The 21,136-nt window shown below is 44.1% G+C and overlaps 1 long non-coding RNA gene and 1 other non-coding gene across 2 annotated transcripts in view; one reads left to right on the top strand and one right to left on the bottom strand.

Moving 5' to 3' along the window:
• Nucleotides 1-21,136, bottom strand: part of LOC109501705 — a 50,100-nt gene that overhangs the window by 20,250 nt on the left and 8,714 nt on the right. The gene's annotated exons all lie outside the window — the stretch shown is intronic.
• Nucleotides 19,056-19,162, top strand: LOC111561531. Its single transcript, XR_002744181.1, has one exon. It is a non-coding gene; the product is annotated as a U6 spliceosomal RNA (small nuclear RNA).

Genomic DNA, 21,136 nt, shown 5'->3' with positions numbered 1-21,136 from the left:
TCTTAATTGTCCAATGAACTTATAATAGAATTATTGGGGCAGAGGTTTTGAATATAGAATGTAAATTATCACAAAGGCTAAGAATATGAAAGAGCGGAAAGATGTAGGCATCTAATGAGGGCTGCGGAATTTCGGGCTAAGTGGTTTGGATGGTCCCTCCATGTAAGCAGCACATACTTGCTTTGAGTCACAGACATGCATGTCTTCCTGGGTCTTAGGTTGCAGCTGAGAGCCTGACGCATCTTTCCAAGGCCACACGGTCTTGCCGGCGCTGGGGGACAGAATGCGCAGGAGGTGACCAGCGAGTGGGCAGTGTTGCCCAGGATGGAGGAGCACACTCTTTAGTGTTTTAGAAAACAGTAGGACCAAGAGCAGACCCGTGGGGAAAAAGGCAAACTAGGAACTATGGTCCCCAGAAGAGCTTATAATTCAATTGTACGCAAAGAACCCAAATTCAGAGGATGTCTCATCAGCAAGGAGATGACTAATATACCCACGCGCAACGCAGCACACAGGGCCTGCCCTGCCTCTCTGGCCTGCCTTCCTTTTGCTTCTCCCCACCTTCCTTTACCTGCGCAACTTCTACCTATCCTGGGAGACCCCAGTCTAACATCAGCTTTTTCAGGAAACCTTCTGACACCCCAGAGGATGAATGTCTTTGCGTTTCCGCGTGCCTGTCTCAACCATTGCCCTTATCACATTTTATTAGGCTATTTTTGTGTGTGTGGACTGTGACCTCCGTGAGGGCAGTGACTGGGGCCTTACTCATCATGTGGCCGCAGGACTGAGCCTAATGCTGAGCATATTAAATGCCCAGCCATGACTAGGGAGCAAATCAACGGACAGACAACTTGAGGCTTGGCAATGACAAGGAAGAACGACAAGGTAATCAGGGAATGCTTCTCAGCAGAGTTGAGTGTTGAGTAAAAGTTTAAGGGTGTGGAACTGATTGGGTCGGTAGGAAGAAGACTGAGCACATCATTTATGGGAAATGTCAGCAGCTGCCCTGTGCTGGTCTCATGGAACATCGCAGAGGGCATTAGCGAGAATAGGATCAATAAACGAAAGAGGAGGGTAGTTGGAGGACTCGAAAGCACTTTGTTTTCTGGATTTGATGGGCAGGCCGTGTAATTCTTTTTGCTACTGTAGATGAGAGGGTGAGCCAATGCCAGCAGTGCCCTGATCAAATTCTCACCAGACAGTCTATATTTGGCTTATTTAAATCCCACTGCGCCTTCGGTTTAATGCAGCATTTCCTCCGTTTCCTGCCGGGAATCCTGCTGCATATTTCAGTGGTGGCTGTGGACGATTTCCATGTACTACAGTAAACCTATCCCCGTAGAGGTCCAAGCCCATTCAAGTGTTTCCTGAAGGCTACACATTATCTTCAGGCAACCTTAATCTCCCACTCGCGGTGAGTTGAGCATCATTTCTCATGTATTCGCATGTAATGAAAGCCTTACTTGAGTCCTGCAATCACAACAGCACCATCAGGAAGAGGAAATGAGCAGGGCTGTGAACCAGAACATGCTGTACCTTTTTAAACATTAACCATTGTTCAGGTCAGCAGACCTGGCTGCTAAAGGCAATGATGGGAATCCGGAATTAAATGCAGAAAAAAAATCCCATCCATGGAAAATCTTAGAGTTCTCGTACCTGCCTTGATTGGCCAAAGTTTGATTTTTTAAATATATTATATGTAATAGATATCTAACATATATGTTATATACATTTTAAAGAAACCAAGAGAAATAAAAGACCTCTTCTCTGAAAATAGCTCTGTCTGACCCATGTCATATTCAGAAGAGCAAAGCCATTCCGTGTGACAGCATTCAAGCTAGGATGACATCACGGCCCTAGAACATTGCTATGGAAGGAGCTTCTGCTCCACGGGGAACTATGTTTTAGCAATTAGAAGGAATGTGATAATCTCTGCTGTTTGCTGGCATAAGCTGGACACATATGGGTTATCATTAAGTTTTATAATTCAAGGAGCACTCTCTGTTACTGTCTCGCTTTTATTTATTTTTCTATAAATACGAATCATGGAGACCAGCATTTAAATGATCCTGTCAGAAATGCGATGGCCACAATCATCGTCATTGTTGTCACTTTGTTATTGAGCATTTACTGTGAGCTGGGGATCGTGCAAATGATTTTTTAGGCATTAGCTCATAGAACTTGGCACTAACTTCTGTTATTGTACTTCTCAAGGTGAACTACAACATGTCGTATAAGCATCTGTCTCCACTATATCCTGTCTCCGCTACGGTCTCCTGAGTACAGGGCCTATAGCTCATTCATTCTGGTATCCCAGCACCCTGCCCTCAATACATGTCTGTTGTGTAAATAGAAACAACTGAGGTGGGCGCCTGGATGGCTCAGTGGGTTGAGCATCTGACTCTTGGTTTCCGCTCAGGTCATGATCTCACAGTTTCTTGAGTTCAAGCCCAAGCTTGAGATTTTCCCTCTCCCTCTGCTTCTCTCCCACTCACACTCTGTCTCTCCCAAAATAAACTTAAAAAAATTGTTTTTAATTAAAAAAGAAAAAGAAACAACTGAGGTAACAAAATCATACGGTTTCCAGGATCTTAAAAAAATTCTTTTTATTATATTGTTACTGGGGCACCTGGGTGGCTCAGTCGGTTAAGCGTCTGACTTCTTGATTTCGGCTCAGGTCGTGATCTCATGGTTTGTGGGATTGAGCCCTGTGTCAGGCTCTGTGTTTACAGTGAGGAACCTGTTTGGGATTCTCTCTCTCCCCCTCTCTCTGCCCCTCTGCTGCTCATGCACTCTCTCTCTCTCAAAATAAAATAAACTTAAAAAAAAAAAAGAGAAAAAATATAATATGGTTGTACTAGTTTGACAGAGTGGTGTTTTTTTTTTTTTTAATTTTTTTTTTCAACGTTTATTTATTTTTGGGACAGAGAGAGACAGAGCACGAACGGGGGAGGGGCAGAGAGAGAGGGAGACACAGAATCGGAAACAGGCTCCAGGCTCCGAGCCATCAGCCCAGAGCCTGACACGGGGCTCGAACTCACGGACCGCGAGATCGTGACCTGAGCTGAAGTCGGACGCTTAACCGACTGCGCCACCCAGGCACCCCCAGAGTGGTGTTTTTAACAACAGAATCTAGAACAATTTTATACACACACATATATATATATATGTATATATATATGTGTATATACATATGTATATATATATACATATATATATATAAACTACAGGGAAATAGTTAAATACAAGAAACAGTACAACTAGTCTGTGATATTAGGGTGACTTTAGAAATAAAGATGAAGAGAAACCTTGTAATCTTGAGAAACTTGTGGCAATGTCAGGTAAAAATGTCACAGTACCAGATTGTACAAATAGTTTGTATACAGGTGGTATATATGTTGCCATGTTAAAGAAGGAAAAGTATGCATAGAGAGGGAAACAGTACCTGAAAAAAAATTACCAAAATTCTGATAGTAGTTAAGGTTGCATAATTATGGATGCTTTTTTCTTCCTTTTCACATTTTTTTTATTAAACTTTTACATTAAAAATACAAACACGGTTTTATTTTTTGTAAGCATAGTTTTCAAAGAAAAAGAAAATAATGATAGCGTTATCATCAGTTAATGAAATAACGGGTGATATTCATTTAGCTATTAAATTTTTCACCATCAACACGTACACCTGTTTGATTAAAAAGTTTTCTAAAATAACACAGCAAGGACACTTGGCAGTAAAAGCATTAAAAGCCATGATCTGCCTCCCCCCAAGGGTTCAGAAGACCCATCTGGGTCAAGTTTAGAAACATCTCTGTGGAATCTCTCAAGATCATGTTTGTTCTAAATGATGGCTTCCTTGATAGCTGTCTCTGTTATGTTGTACCACAGACCGTGAAAAATAAAAATACTGCAAGTCTGATTGTTTAACGCTGGCTCAGTTACAAAGACACAGAAGCTTTCTTATATCAGTTAGATGTAAACTGCACGACGCGTAGGCCACACTGCCGAGAAGACCAGGCCTGGAAGAACGGGACACTTCTACACTTAGCATGACAGAAACGCACTGACGGGGAAGGTGGCCGCCGTTCGGAAATATAAATGGCCTGTGTGTCGGGAGAACTTTCCCTTCTGAGCCCCTATCAGGGTTTTAGATCAGAACTTTCTCCAGCCTTTGCACCTTCAGATCGAGGGTTCTTTTCTCCTTCACCCTGACTGGCCACTCGCATTTTCTTTTCTTTTACTTTGTTTTATTTCATTAATTTATTTTAAATATATAGATTGGCTTCTTTTTCCCCACTACTCGTAGGCTTCTTAGGCACCCGGCTTCTTACTGATTTGTTCCCACAATTCTACCAGAGATACAGTGGGATCGTTTGCAGCGAAGTGTCCTATCTTGGTTTAAACAACTTTTTTGTGTGTCTACTTTGCATAGCTCCTGGATTCAGTGAACTTTCATTGTCCAACAAGGGATCTGCTTGGACAATGTGTGGTGGGATAAAATTCGGCCTTCCCACTGGATAGCAACAAAATAACAATAGATAAGTGTACACCCTGGGGCGTCGGTCGGTTAAGCATCCAACTCTTGATTTCAGCTCAGGTCATGTCGCGATCTCGTGGTTCATGGGATTGAGCCCTGCGTTGGGCTCTGTGCTGACAGCATGGCGCTCACTTAGGATTCTCTCTCTCTCGAAATAAATACACTTAAAAAAATTAAATGTACACCCTAAGAAAGCATTTGCTTGGATCTGCACAAATCAGAAGAGATTAGTTGTACACCTCAGGATTAATGATCAATGAATTAGCAGAATTCCTGATCCTATTAGAGATGCTAATCTTGTGAGAACAGAGAGAGCCATTTGTGGAAGGGGCTGAGCTGCCCAGGCTGTGCCTGTCCCCATTGTCCTGGCTGTGTGAGAGAGGAAGGGAAAGAAGAGGGAAAAGAATGTTTGGTCAGCACCTGCTACATTTCAGACTTTGGGCAAGGGGCTCTCACACACTCCATGTGGTTAAGCCGCACGGCAATCCTTCAAAGCGGGATAATGATCAGCCTTGTTCCTGATGAAAAACCTGAAGATCAGCGAGACTAAATAGCTTGACCTGAACCACAAAGCTAGGAAATGGCCAACTTGGATGTAGGGACTTGAACTCAGGATTTTATGAGTCCAAAGTCTGTCACGTTCTTGTGGTGGCATTCGCAGAAGCTGGTTAGATAGCTAGCAGCAACATCTCAGGTTATTAAAGATCAAAAAGCAAGGTACAGGTTGTCTCTGCAAGGCTCCCACTCCGACTGTATGGCACGTAGCAAGATGAGAAGTCGTTTTACCCCTGATGGACTCCAGGATCTCGTGACCTTAGGAATCAGGATTTATGGCCACTGCCCTGATCCCGACTGGCTGACCTTGTGTCATTTGAGTAGTGGCTGGCCCGGTGAGTACAAAGGGCTTGAGGACCAGTGGAGCCAATCTTTATCCCCAACCAAGTGCTTCTTGTTTTGGAAATTCTACCATTATAAAATCATTCCTTAGGATTCCAAAGTATCCTATTGGAAGGCATAGACCCTTAAAAAGGTGTCACCTGAAGCTCCTTTATAACCCAGCATCCTGGTAGGAGGTAGTTGGACGAGTCTCACAGGCCCCATGCTTGAGTGCAGAAGCAAACAGATGAGTTCCAGAGGCCCCTCGCCTTGTGTTCAGTCCTGCCTTTATGTTTCAACTTTCCTCTTGGTCAACTCTATCAGTAATAATGGGACACTGGGAATAGGAGTTTAAGCCAACCACAAGCGGAAACCTGAAATGGATTCAAATGACTGGGTTTACAGAACCATGAGCTTGGACTTTTAACTTTTAACATTTTTTTTAATTTTTTTTTCAATATTTTTATTTATTTTTGGGACAGAGAGAGACAGAGCATGAACGGGGGAGGGGCAGAGAGAGAGGGAGACACAGAATCGGAAACAGGCTCCAGGCTCTGAGCCATCAGCCCAGAGCCTGACGCGGGGCTCGAACTCACGGACCGCGAGATCGTGACCTGGCTGAAGTCGGACGCTTAACCGACTGCGCCACCCAGGCGCCCCGGTTTTTTTTTTTTTAATAAACATTTAATTTTAGAAGACTTTTAGAATTACTGAAAAGTTGTGAAGATAGGACAGCGAGTTCCCATATATCCGCTACCTGGTTTCCCCTATTGTTAATACCTTACACCGGCATGGCACATTTGTCACAACTACAGAATCATCATTATTTACTAAAACTCATACTTATTCCCTTAGTTTTTACCTAGGGTCCTTTCTTGTTCTGGGATCCTATCCAGGACACCACACTACTTTAGTTGTCATGTCTCTCTCTCTCTTTTTAATTTTTTAAAAATGTTTTTATTTATTTTTGAGAGAGAAAGAGAGACGGAGTGCAAGCAGGGGAGGGGCAGAGAAAGAGAGGAAGACACAGAATCTGAAGCAGGCTCCAGGCTGTCAGCACAGAGCCCAAAGCGGGGCTTGAACTCCTGAGCCGCAAGATCATGACCTGAGCTGAAGCCGATGCTTAACCACTCAGCCACCCAGGTGCCCCTAGTTGTCATGTCTCTTTTGTCTCCTCCAGACTCTAACAGTTTCTCAGGCTTTCTTTGTTTTTGATGACCTTGACAGCTTGTGGATTATCGGTTAGGTAATTTATAGGATGTTTTTCATAGAGTTTATCTGTTTTTCTCAGGGTTTGACAAGGGTTATGGGTTTGGGGAAGGATGACCACAGAGGTAAAGCCGCCAGTGCTGGAAAACACCAACAGTGAGATCATGACCTGAGTGGAGATCAAGAGTCAGAGGCTTAACTGACCGAGCCACCCAGGCGCCCCAACTTTGTATTGATTTTTAAAGAACACAAATCACATGGTAAGCCAGTCTCAACCACAACGGACCTGTACACTTTCTACAATGACTGAAATGGCACAGAGTCAGATTGCTGAACTCCCCTGAAACAAACTAATGTGTCATTCGGTCCAAGTGCCGGTGGGAAGGTTTACGCCAGCTCTTTTTCCGGAAAACGTGTGGAGTTCCCCAGGAAAAACGGCTGTCTTAAATATAGAACGCTGTTAGGATGTCTCGCACGAAGAGTTTTGCTGAACGGAGAGAGCAGGTGAGCTCTGTCCACGCAGAACACCTGCTGTGGCCCCAGCCTGCTTCACCTACAGCACTCCAGTCCCCAGAAGACATTGGCAGTGAGGCAGGCTTTCACGTTCCCTGCCTCCCCTTACTCGGAAACATTTCCAAGCTGTGGGGCTGCTCTGATGAGCCCGTGACATTACCTTGTAGGGAAAGCGCTGGCGGATTCACTCTCCATTTGTGTTGCCTAAGAACGTCTTCATCACTTCAGTGATTTAACCCTGATTAAATTTAGCCGTCAGCCTTTAACGTTCTCTGAGAAGCTTTCAAACTCAGGGCAGGGGCATGCCGGCAGGTTCTCTGCAATCCCTCCCCTCTCCCCTTCTCCCAAGCCCCTTGCCAAGCATCCCAGCGAGGCCCGTGTCGTTCACAGCGCAATCACTCGGAGGTGCCTGGTGGGAATGGATTTGCCCGTCCAGCCGTCCTGCTGGGGAAGGTGCCGGGCTCCCTGCACTGCCTGTCACTTTTACACTGTTCTGCTTTCAGTTGCCTCCTTAGCTTTCTTGCTTCTCAGGTAAATGCCCCCTGTGGGTTTTGTATTGACGTTACGTTTATTTTCATTGATTTATTTTTCTGTTCTTTCCATGTTTCCTTTCTTGCGGAGCCATCTTGTGTTTCCCCTCTTCCTGCTCCGGCCCTCCCATCCCCAGCCTCTTGCTTTCCCTGCACACATGAGGACTGTTTCCCCTGCTCAGTGCCTCTTCCCTTACTCTCCACTGCCTTCCTGCCATTAGGGCAAGTGAGGAGGTGGGGGCAGGAATGGGGATAGAGCAGCTCAGCCTTCCTCCCTGGAGAGAGGGGAGGCAGGCCCCTGGAAGGGTGGCACACACAGTTCCACAGGTCTCCTCCCACACCCCTTTTTATGTGCTTAAAAAAAATCCCAGGGGGCCATTGCTGCAAATTGCACATTAGGGTTTCATCTTGGGCTTTCTGTGTGCTCACCATGTGGAAAACTAAGCAGGACTACAGAGTGACCTAAAAAGAGATCCTAGGAATCCCTGAAGTGGATTGTGGCCATTACAGATAGCCCTGCCTTCCACTTCTCAGCATCCCAAAAGGATGTGTATGAAGGCGTTTGTAATCAGGTCCATGTGCTCCAGGCTTGATTGATGATCAGGACAGATCTTAGGTGTTACACGATCGCCAACCGCTTTGATCTTCTCCCTCCTCGTCAGTATACCCAGCTGGACAAATAACATTAGTCTAAGCGTAGCTTCCTGGACAAATGGTTAAAATTGATAACGTCCTACATTTTTTAAAAGCACAGTTGCTTCAGATCAATGGGACTAATCTTGTGGAAACAACTAATACTAATCCTTTTTATAAGACAAAGAGCTTTTGTATTTGCAGGTTCAGCTTTGGGAGGTAAAATGAGTTTTCTGGGAACTAAAAATGTTCCCTCTAGGGCTAATGGATTGTTAACATCCAGTGTGGTTATGGGCTCTTTAAAAAAAGAAGAAAAGAGACAACCAAAACAACAAAAGTAATAAAATCTGTATTATCACCAGCAGCTTATTACAAATTAACTTTCTGCTTATGAGTTTTTCAAAGATGACTCCCCTGAAAGCTTGAGAAAAATATACTCTTATGAAACAGATAATCATCCGAGAAGGCTCGCTCTTCTCAGAACACCTCCAAATGGAAGGGGAGACTTCTGCTGGAAAATGGCTAAGTTTACGATTGTTTAGAAATATTTCTTATAATTGAATAAATAGCCGCGTAACTCGATTCTTGCGTATAAGTTTGTCAAGATTCCACTTTACATGGCATGGACTCAACTCAAACTCTTAAAAGATATTCCACTGTAAATTTATAGGCAAATACCAAAGACATTCTAGCTTTTCTGCAGTTGGGAGGGGCAACGTAGAAGCAGAGTCTATTCTGTTCGCGAAGACATATTGTGTGACCTTAAGCAGGCCGTTCATCTTACCAGGGCCTCTGTTCCCTTGTGCCAAAAATCTGGAGTTGGATGAAGGGCCAACTCCAATGATCTGTGCCCCTAGGCAGAACAGAGGTTAGATAAGAGGGTTCTGCAGTCAGATGGCCTTTGTGTCAAACACTGGCTCCATCCCTAAGTGGCTTTGTCTTCTTGAGCACACGGTTAACCTTTAGAGCCTCATTTCCTCATCTGTAGAGTTGTTATAAGTTCCTACCTGAACAGGTTGGGATAAAGATTAAATGAGATAATTACATGAAACACTTAGCATAGGCCCTGGCTTACAATAGGCGTTAAACGTTACCTTTCATGAGTCAAGGCCATATTATTATAATAAAGGTTTATCTGTGTGTGGTTTCTATCCTATTCTCCTTTAATTAATCAATTTTTATTGGGATGGATGAATCAGGCAAATGGGTCATGGAAGGCCCAGACTCTTACTGTTATAAATTCAGAGGTTGCTGCTATTAACATGGCATCAGTGTTCCTGCTTCTGGTGTTTGATGCAAAACAATAATTAAGTTTGTAGTGTCCTCTCTGGATTGCTTTGTATGGCCATCCCTGCTGGGAAAGCAAATGTCCCACTGGAAATTTAGTTCTTTTTCTCAATTGTCTCTGAGCCAGGAAGAGAAAGATTTAAAAATAATAATTTTTGATTAACGATGGTAGCAAATCCGGGGGGTATGCACTTTCTAGGAGTGTGTGCATGTCAGGAGGAATGTTCTGTGTCCCAATCAAAATATCCTGGCTAATCCCAGTCAAACCCAAAGTCGCAGAGACTTTGTGCCAGGTGAAAAAGATGACGACGAGACAGGTGGAAGAGAAGTGAGGGCCGTGGTGTTCGGCAGAAAAGGGGAAAGCCTGGCTGCAGTCAGGAAAGCTAGCTGAGAACACTGGGAAGGTCGGATGAGCCTGTGTCTTCTCATCTGTGAAATCACGATAATATCTGTGCAGCCCTTCTCTCGGGACCAAATGAAAGGGCTCTGCAAAATCATAGCGCACTCTACAAATGCAAGGTACTTGTTAAAAGATTCCAAATGAGCAAAACAAAGAAATAACTGAAATATGTCATTGGAAGCAAGACCTTCCCTAAAAGCCTTTCTTTCTTTGAACTTATTTGAAATCAATAGTTTCCCATTTTGATCTTTTCTGGTCTGAAGGGTTTGTCTACCTAACTGCTAGTTCACACATACAACCATTTCTACCTGGAAAGTCAGGACTCAGACTCCTCCTTAACCCACTGGTTGGACCCAGGGGCTGCCCATGCACCAAGCAGATCTGAACTTGTGTTTGTTTCTGGCTCCCTCCATTGGATTAGAAGTTCCTCAAAGGTAAGCACCTTGCCTGTCTGGTTTACCAGTACCAGGTACGGATTATAGTGCTTGGTACTTAATAAGTACTCAACAAATGTTGAAAGAAAGAATAATGGAGACTCTTCCCCATTTGGACACTGGAGTGGCACCTGCAGCAAAAACAAACAAATTTTATAAATTTCTTTTTTTAAAGTTTATTTATTTATTTGGCAGAGAGAAGGAGCACAAGCAGGGGAATGGGAGAAAAAGAGGGAGAGAGAGAGAGAGAGAGAGAAAGAATCCCAAGCAAGTTCTGTGCCATCAGCGTGGAGCCCAATGCAGGGCTCGAACTTATGAACTGTGAGGTCATAACCCTTGCCAAAACCAAGAGTCAGACGCTTAACCAACTGAGCCACCCAGGCGCAACCTACCCCCCCCCAAAAAAAAAAAACCCACAAATTTTGAAAAGAAGAAATTTCAACAGATTGAGGACTCTGGCAAATGTCTCGAGAGCTGTCTCTCTTATGTACCCCTTCCCCCTACCTCCCTAAACTCCAAAACTCCGTGAGAAGAAGGCTGGTTATTGCTAATTTAGGACACTTTTCAAACCAAAACTGAAAATAACTTCAAAAGAATGTGACATCTTTGGGATACAAAATGCCATTGCCAGGAGATGTTGCTTATAGGAAAGTAAAATACGGTCTGACTCTTTTTCAGCTGCTGTCGTGCAGAAACAGTGGTTCCAGCTGACTAAAATTGCTGCCCGAATGAGGGAATGAGGATCTTCTGGGAAATGTAGGCTCCTCATGGAGGATTGTGGTTGGAAAAGATTCCCACGCAGTGATTTTTTTAAATGCCTACTGACCTAACTGCAGTAGCTGCTTTTCCATCATAATCTGTTATATAATCACCAGGCAACTTTGGTTCTGCCTCTTAGAAGACTGATTCAAACTTAACCATCTAGACCAGCCCCCCTGACCTTTTCTCTAGAAGCCGTGAGGCTTATTGGAATTACTTCGGCAGAATTAGGGAAGCTGGTGATTTCGACCAGGTTAATCCTGGGAAAATGTTCTCCGGGGATCCTTTGCCTTCCCAGGCTTGTGAGAATTGTCATTAAGCCAACATCTGGGATTTGAATGGCTTGAGAAAAATTAAACTGGGTACCTTGGTAAATGTTTGACCCCAAGTGACTCCCTCCACCCTCCAAATTTTGACCTTTAGTATTGTATATTGGAGCCTGTAGCATCTGAGAAGTTATTTTAGTCTGAATTCTGTGATGGAAATAACAGAAGTGAAGTCTGGAGATCTTAAACAAACAAATGAATGTGTTAGGATATAGAGTAGCTCACAGCACAGCAGAAGCTGAGAGTCTGCTGCGTGAAAGTGTAAGAGAAGCTCTAAGAATTCAGGTGTCAGGAATAATGGAGTTTTCTTTGGCCATTGCTATCAGAGTAAATGATTTGGGACCATTCTGAGTTTGGGGGTCACTTCTCTTGCCATCAAAATTCCAGGTCAAGAGCCTCTGATAGACCTAGTTTCAATCATGTCTCTATCCTCCCTTTGGCCGGGTTAAGGGAAGGTACCATGATTGATAACTATTTCTCCTATCAGGGAAAAGTGATTCTCCAAAGAAAAACATCAAGCCTCTCTGTATCAGGCTTACCATGGCACCGTGGCTCTCCTTTGGCAGGAAAGAAGCGGTACAGTTTTATGGAGAGAGGTGTGGAGGTGGGTTATACTATTTCTAGCTCACTGTCTTCCAATTCTACTTCATATCTTCTCTCTCCTCCAGACCATGAATTAGCATTCCCACCCTAGGCATTCCCACACTGGGCGAGCGTACACCCCTCCTCGGGAACAATCTGCGATGTATGAGCAGCTTAGAATTTTGAAGAAAAAGAAAAATGGGCAAGATGAGGGATATTGGAGACAGAAGTGGGTATCACACCCTCCTTGTGAGCTGTTGAGTTGATTTTATTTCTCCTCAGGTCAACCCATTTTTTTTTTTAACAAAAATGAATTTCAGAGAAACTCAAGTTATATTTCTACTGCAGTGCCTTGAATTTTTATTTGTGATTTCTTAAATGAGAAAACAAAAGTACAGTCACAGCCAAAGATGTTTCTTTAATTCCTTTTTCTACAACTGACCTCTCTATGATTTTTTATTACATTATATAATTAGTTATACCATACATAATTTAACATGTTCTTTTATTGATGAGATAAACCAGAAAAAGGAGTGGGCCAGAGGAGTGGGAAAAAGTTATTGAGCAGAGCCCCTTCTGGACCCCACCCACCAGGCAATAGCTCCTTTGGATGCTTGCTGTCTCTCCAATCCTTGATCTATTCTTCCTTGGGGGTTCCATATAAGTGAACTCTCTGCTGATGGTAGATAGCTAGTTATGACACCCAGGACTTCACCCCAATGCATCCCGGAATGGACCAAAACAATGCCACACACTAGAGAGGAAGTCCCTTCCAGTGTTATGTCTGTGCGGGTTCTGGTTTGGGGAATATCTAATCCTGTTTTTGCTTTAGAAATATATACGGGCTTGTTTCTCCCTTAAGCCCACTCTTTAACATTTTTAATTTATTATTTTTTTAAGTCGATTTATTTTGAGAGAGACAAGACAGCGTGCACAAGAGGGGTAGGGGCAGAGAAAGAAGGGAAGAGAGAACCCCAAGATGTGGGGCTTGAACTCGCAAACTGTCAGACCACGACCGGAGCCGAAACCAAGCGTCAGACACTTAACCGACTGAGCCACTCAGGCACCCACCCCTCTTTAACATTTTTTGAACTTTAGTATGTTTCAGAGTTCAGTGAAAAGTTAATAATTGAGTTTGATTCATGCTAGAGCAGATCATTGTGTTCATTCTGCTTTTCCCTCTTTTTCCTTTCCGTTCAAATTACCTACTCTAGTCCTGCACATTTCTCTCATGCCTCTTTCACTATAAGCCACCAAAACAGAATGGAGCCGATGTTCACTGAACACCTGTCTCACGACAAGCATTTTGACAAGTGTTTTTGCATATATTATTTCATTTACACTTGTAGTATCTTCGGGGGACACATGTGTAATCCAAGATCCAGAGCAATTAAAAAAAAATCCAGGGTCTCAAAACTAGTAACTGGTGGGTTCATATTGGAACCTACATCTGTTTGATTTCAAAACACATTCTTTCCATTCATTATGTCAAGTGAAATAGTTAGATATCAGCTCGTCAAGGATTACTAAGCATCCCAGGAACAAATGCATGTTAGGAGTTCCTGAAGACCAAATGGTGACAGAGAAGAAGAACGAACAGAAGCAGAAGGAAGCTCGTATTTGACATATAGTCTCTTGGTTCTCTACCTCTCTCTTTGGGAGCACCCAAGGGTGAGAGGCTAAGTACTACTGAGTTCAGCTTTGAGCAGGTTAGCTCAGGAAGAAGGATCGCTAAAGACTGGGGGCCATAAAGTAATCTCAGAAGCTTGTAGACTAGATAAAACAAAGCTTTCATTTAAACAGACATTGGTTCATCCTTTTATACAATGAATATTTATTGTATGTGTCTTGAGAGTCTGGGCATACGAAGATGAATAAGACATGTTCCTTCCTTCAATGACTTCAGTGTCTATGGGGGAAGAGAGATAAGTCAACAAGCTATCAGACTACAGCAGGATGATATATATGTGTGTGTGTGTGTATATGTGTGTGTGTATATATATGTGTGTGCATATATATATGTGTGTACACACATATATGTATATTTCCATTGCACTGGCGCTCCCCTCTATAATCAACATATCATGGGCACATGCTGATTTTTGGACATTCATGATCTATTCTGTTTTTATTTCCTTTTGAAGGGTTACCTCTCCCCTACCGGAAAGTGTAGGGAGACTGTTAAATCTAGGTGCCCTGAAACCTCTACTCACCAACAAACAGCCACCTAACCAACCTGGAACAATGCTCACGCTTTAGAATCAAAATCTTGAAAAGAGGATAGAAGGCTGGAAAAAAATTCCCCAGGAATGACGGAAGATCCTTCCTTCTGGGACAGGGCACTGACAACACTGTTAAATAGTTCTTTCCACCCCACCCTCCCAGCCCTGGGATGAACATCACTTCCTCCTAAAAAGTCATTCCCATTATCTAGAAACCTTGGCAAGGACACCAAATTCCTCTTTGCATCTTATCTCCTAAGCCCCAGAGGTACGTGTTCAGTAGATTCTTAGAAGCAGTCCTGGACAGCACGTAGTACTCCAATGTCAACAAGCAAACTCTAACGATGACTGTATGTCACAAGCACACTTACTACATTTGTGATCCCATTTACATTCTCACCTACACAACCACAGCCCACGCGGTTCACACAGCCTCGCCTATAGGGATTCCCAGGCTGCTCTGTGCTTACAGGCTTTGCCACAGAGGAAAAGTGTTCAAGTACTTGCAGTCATGTGGAAAGAAGCCAACAGCACTTGGGGGTGCAGAGTTGGACTTGATGGACTGTCCTTTCCCTTCAAAAGGACAAGCAGACAACAACCTTTGGGAGCCCCTGCCCTCTCTGCCTGCCTGTCCTTTGTACCAGTCTTTTGAACCAGTGAATATGGTGACACCCATAACTACAACCTCTTAGCTGCAGGAAAATGAGCCAATAGGGGAGTTGTGCAAGACACTAAGCAAACATCTACAAGAACTGAGGACGTCATCCTCCCTAGAAAGCCCCCAAACCCTGGACTGGCGAAGGGGGAGCTCGCTTTTGAGGTGGAAAAGATAAATTGATAACAGCTCTAGCTGGACTTTCTCTAGTTTCTCTTATTGGAAGATACCTCAGATCCTAAAACAAAACAAAACAAACAAACAAAAGAGATAACTAACATTTTCACAAACATGAGTGGTACTTGAAACATCCCGCTATTTCCTAGGCAGTCTTCTGAGAAATAAAAGCAAGTTACGGGTATGTTCTAGTAACTTTTGGAATCTCAGCATTTTCAAAACCATATTATTGAATAACTCCCATATTTAATGCCGCCTAAGTAAACAACATGCTACAGACACTCAGATTGTAAAGGAAATCTTGATGGGTGGTAGAAGGAAAAAGAAAAGTGTCTCGTGTACCTTTATGCTCTAAGGCGATTTCTGTTGGATGATTAGGTTATCGTATTTGTTACAGCTTCATCACCTGTATTTCGTTTCAAATAAATGTTCTCCAGTCTCTTTGCCAACAAAGCACATTTGATAGAAATGCCTCAAAATCAATTTGTACTGCTTCACCAGTTTTATGCATTTTAAATTTAAGGAAACAACAATTAGGATATTTTCAATAATGAAAAGAACTCCATTAAGCTGCCACAGATGTCAAAAGTTCCTGGCTATGCTAACACTTATGTAATTGTTCTGGAAACCCCACGCACCGGAATAGACCTACAACACTAGGCATGACTCACTGAATATTTCTATGCACATAGAAATTTAGAGCATCTCTCTAAAATGCTCTCCAGTTGGGATTTATTTTTTCAAAGAAAAAAAAATAGACAAAATATGGTACATCAAATCCAAAAGTTCTTTCTGTAATTTTTTGGAAAGTACTGCCTCAGATGAGAGCATTAGAAGATGCTGCTGTTGTCACTAATAAAGCAGCCAGATGGGCTAGTGTTAGAACAGGTTGAAACTTTGAAATTCTTCCTGGAAAAAAACCAAAAAAAAAAACCCCAAAAAAACAAAAAAACCAAAACAAAAAAACCCAAACGAAACAAAAAACCACCAAAAAGCAGAGAACGTGTGGGTTCTCAAATTTCCAAATGGTCCTCATTTCCTCTTGTGACTTCATTCCCAAGTTTGTTTTCTAAAAGTTGTGGCTGGCAGCATATTGACTGGTGTCCTAATCTCCTGAGCGATGTCAAGGAAAATGATACATGCCACAAAATGCTAATCAGTACAGGCAGGCCTGGGCCCACAGAACCAAGACTCTTTGGTACCGAATGTTCTAATAGTTTTTATCGGACGCCTGGTGTAAGTCCAAATTCTTGTGGGGAATTTGCAAAGCTTACGGCATACCTATATCCTAAAAAGTGCATGTTTGGTGGTACTTTTAACACCAAGGGAATGCATTTTGCATCGGCAGCCATAGTCGTAGAATTAGGAATTCAATCAGTGGTGAACCAAACCAGTTTTGCTGGTGTGAAGGTCCTGAGGGCAGTGCCGCCAGGCAGTTGAAACAGGCTGTAGATGAGAGTTTTTGTTTAGCCAGTAAAGAGATGGCTCAGCCATTTGCAGGCCATTCTGGGGTCACCGTGGAGGGTGAAGAGGAGGAATCTGGCGAGCAGTGACCGTCGATGGACCAGACAGCCTGGAGTGAGCCCCAGGGCCAAGGCCAGGGCTTGAGAGGAGACCCAAGCTCTGGGGAGGGCCGAAAAGAAAAGGCAGGATTCCAGTTTTAGAGACACTTAGAGGTGAAATGTGGAGGAAAGAAAAAGTTGAATGCAGTTGCTGGAACTGGAGTACCAGGGAGAGCCTGCAACGAGGAATAAAGTGGACATCTCAGAGCTGGACGGGAAGCGGGAGCTCAGAACAGAATCCATAGCTCAGCTGACCAGATAACGAGCCCGGTGAACTGCTTGTATTTCCTCCGCCCTAGAGTAGACTCGGGCCGGCACCTGGGCTCGGACTGAGCCGCAGGTGGGGCTCTGTGGCCCCAGCCAGAGATCGAGCCTGAATTCAGGGCAAGGTGCCAGGCAGATGGCGGGACACCACCCACACCCAAGTCCTCGTGGCTCCCAGCCCTTTCTGTTGTCACAACCTCATTCCCGTCTCTTTTTTGTTTTGTTTTGCTTTGTTTTGAACTTTGAAGATCTGCTCTCTCAGCAGCTTTTAAATATTTATTCATTTTAATGTTTATTTATTTTTAAGAGAGAGAGCATGAGCGCAAGCGATGGGGGAGGGGCAGGGAGCGAGGGGGACAGAGGATCTGAAGCAGGCTCTGTGCTGAGAGCAGAGAGCCCGAGGTGGGGCTTGAACTTAGGAACCGTGAGATCATAATCTGAGCCGAAGTCGGTCACTTCACTGGCTGAGCCACCCAGGTGCCCCTAACATACAATACAGCATTATGAATTGTGGCCATCTCACTGTACCTTATCTCCCCGTGACTGGAAGTTTGTACCCTTTTTTGCAAGCTCTTTTGCTTACCTGAAATTTGTAAGCCCAAACTCCCCAGGCTGCTCGTCTTTCAGGATCCAGTTCAAAGAGCATGGTCTCTGTGAAGCCCTTCCTGGCTCCTCCAGCTTCCAGGACCACATTATACACCTCTCTATTATGGCACTTAATACACTTTGTCTGGTCCCGTTTTTCTCTACCAGTCTCTCTCCCAACTAGCCTGCGAATTTCTTGCCAAATGAGTCTTGGCATCTCCCGAGGCCAGCATTGTACCGGCACAATGTAAGATCTCAATAAATATTTGAGGATAAATAAATGGAGTGACTGAGTGAACTACTGTTTATTAAATGCAGATCGATCAATTGATAAATAAGGTAATGGGCGAAGTAATTGTTAACAATGCCGTATATTGACAAAAAATAGAAAATAATCACAGTAGCTGACATTCGTGTGCTGCTTGCTCACTGTCCTGGGCTTCTACGCTCGATTCTTCACATAGGTTATCTTACTTCATCTTTACAACAACCCAAGATGTAAGTGCTATTATAACACCCATTATGCAGATAAGAAAATGGAGGCATTATGCTAACATCTTTAAGAACTCAATCTGATCTGGGATCTGTATGTTCTACTCAGCAGTAGCATTCCTCATTCCTTGGGCCCCTCCGTTGCCACAGGGGATGTGGTGGCTCTTGGGGGTTGGGACGAAGGTGTCATCAGGCTCTGCCTGCCTCCCCCCATTTCCCCCATGCCTTACATCAACAAGGAGATTATGTCCCAGGCGGTTGTACTGGCAAGTCCCACGTGAAGTCCTTTCCCGACGGGTAAAGCCTCACTGGTGTTGGCCAGAGATCCCTACTTCTCCTCCGAGTTCTTTACCTTCTAGCTTTAAGGTGTAGGACGTGGCAGAGATGGAAGTGAAATAAGGCACTTTCCTATTCATCTGATATTTACATGTCTCCTTTCTGTGAGGGCCACACAAAGCCCGTTACATACCTCTTACCCTCTTCTGTCTTCACCCTACCCTATCAAGTAGGTATCTTCACCCCTCAATGTATATGTGAAATTCCCAGAGGTTTGGCAACCTGCCTAATGTCCTAGAAGGTAGAAGCAGAACCAGGATTTGAACCTCCAGTTTGACGCAATTCAACCAATATCTATGGATCACCTCCTTGCGGACGTGCTCATCCCCTTCCCACAGAGCATGTTGCCACCAATACCCTTTGGTGTCAAGGACTGGCCATACTCACCTTCTCTGGCTACTGGGTACAGTCTCCCCTCCCCCCCCCGCCTTTTTTTTTAAGTTTATTTATTTTGAGAGAGAAAGAGAAAGAGAGAGGGAGAGAGAAAGAATCCCAAGCAGGCTCCTCACTGCGCAGAGCCGAACATGGGGCTCTATCCCATGAGCCGTGAGATCGTGGCCTGAGCTGAAATCAAGAGTCAGACGCTTAACCGGCTGAGCCACCCAGGCGTTCCGGTTAGGGTCTCCTTTAAAGCATGACGCAGAGGCAGCTTTTTGGTGTACCTATTTAAAAAGTCACAGTCTTCGCTTGGGCAGCACATAGACTAAAATTGGAGCGACACGGAGAAGATTAGCGCGGCCCCTGGGCAAGGATGACTTAAAACTTCGTGATGGTTTCCGCATTTTTTTAAAGGAGGGCACTTGTTGCCATGAGCACTGGGTGTTGTCTGGCAGCATTGAATCGTTATACTGTACACCTGAAACTAATATTACACTGTATGTTAACTAACTGGGATTTAAATAAAAACCTTTGCAAAAAAGTCACAAAGATCGAATTCACTGGTGTAAAAGTAGAGAAAGAGACTGAAGCCACGTGTGACAGTGGGTGAGATGAGTGGCGCCTCCAGTTAGAAAAGCCAAAATCTGGGGCGCCTGGGGGGTTCCGTTGGGTGAGCCTCCAACTCCTGACCTCAGCTCAGGTCTTGGTCTCAGGGTTTTGAGTTCAAGCCCCGCCTACTTAAAAAAAAAAACAAAAACCCTCCAAAATCTTTCTCCTGCGTTTTGCCATCCTCTCCTGCTCCTTGGCAGCCCTTGCACGTGTACTTCACATGCAGCCGTTTTTGTTCACCTGTTCGTGACGGCTGGTGTCGACCTGTTATGAAATGATGCAGCCGCAGGAGAGAGGAGACCCGGAGTCCACGCCCGCACTGCTTGCTTTGTGAAATTCCAGACTGTTTAATCGGCTCTACCTCATCCCAAGAACTCCAGCTTCTACTTTTCTTAATGGCTTTCCCCTCCTTAAATGCCTACACAGTTATCTTTGAAGGAGGAGAAAAAGAATAGATGAATCATTTGCAGGAAACGGGGGGCAGAGACATGTGGTTGGAATAGCAGATGGCTGTGTGTGTGGGCACATTGCTGTCTCTGTTGTTCCTTCCACCACCCTCTGGAAATGAATCCTGTGGAAGAGTACATTCATTCCAAGGTGGGGGCTGTGCCCGCTTTCAGGTGCTAACATGCAAACCCACATCCACACGGATTCCTCTCAGACATCTGAACTCCAGGGAGAGGAGAAAACTCAGGCTCTGGCCCAGATTGGACAAGTTGTCCTCTCCTCCAAGTTTTGACATTAAACCTTCTAAAGATAAAGCGATAAACTGCACACAATTAGTGGCAGCAGAATTTCTCATACCGTCTTCTTTGTCCTGCAGGATATGAAGTAAGCACATAAATATTCTTCCTATGTCATAGTGCAAGCGCCTGACCTCATCAGGGATCAGCAAATGCCTATAGGGAAGCCGGAGGGAGATTTACGTTCGGATAAAACATGCATTAAGCAGGAAAACACACGTTGTTCTTGGTGGGGCTTTTGGTGGTGGGGGCGTGAAAAGGACATAAAGATATTACAATCTCAGGAACAAGTGCCCATGTGTTGGTCCCCAAAGTTAGCTTCTTGCCGTATGTATGGCGATGACACCAACTGTGGCTGTTTCTCTTGGATCACTGAAATGTGTTTCTAGAATCCTGAGAATTCAAGAGAACACACAGTTTGAAAAACTTTAGGCTCTCCTGTTACTTCTCCACAAATTTCCAGATGTCATCTGGGTGTATGTGCTAGGGTGGGTCATTGTTATTTTACTTTTTAAAGGTATGAAACTCACTTCATCGACAGACTCTCTTTCATTGATTTTTCCCTACTTCCATCACTGCCATCTGCCCTCCCTACCCTAGATCCAGACTATAGGACCCTGCTGTGAGCACACAAATGTGCAGAAAGATTAGACCTTGTCACCTTTCCCCTTGATGCATTAGGGGTTTTCGTAAAATACACATCTAGAAGTTGAAATGTATTTCTTAGCACAAATTACATACTATTTGGAAACAAAGCATTGTGGTTAAAAGCATTTTTAAAATTATGAACACTCCTTTATTTTTTCCCCATGTTTATTTATTTTTGAGAGAGAGAGAGAGAGAGACAGAGTGTGAGTGGGGGAGGGGCAGAGAGAGAGGGAGACACAGGCTCCAGGCTCGGAGCTGACAGCACAGAGCCCGATGCAGGGCTAGAATACACGAGCGGTGAGATCGTGACCTGAGCCGAAATCGGGCACTCAACCAACTGAGCCACCCGGGTGCCCCATGAACACTCCTTTAAAAATTAACT

This window comes from Felis catus, chromosome B4, assembly GCF_018350175.1.
Source record: "Felis catus isolate Fca126 chromosome B4, F.catus_Fca126_mat1.0, whole genome shotgun sequence".
Classification (NCBI taxonomy): domain Eukaryota; kingdom Metazoa; phylum Chordata; class Mammalia; order Carnivora; family Felidae; genus Felis; species Felis catus.
The sequence above is the reverse complement of the archived record's forward strand: the minus strand, read 5'-3'. Positions and strand labels throughout refer to the sequence as shown.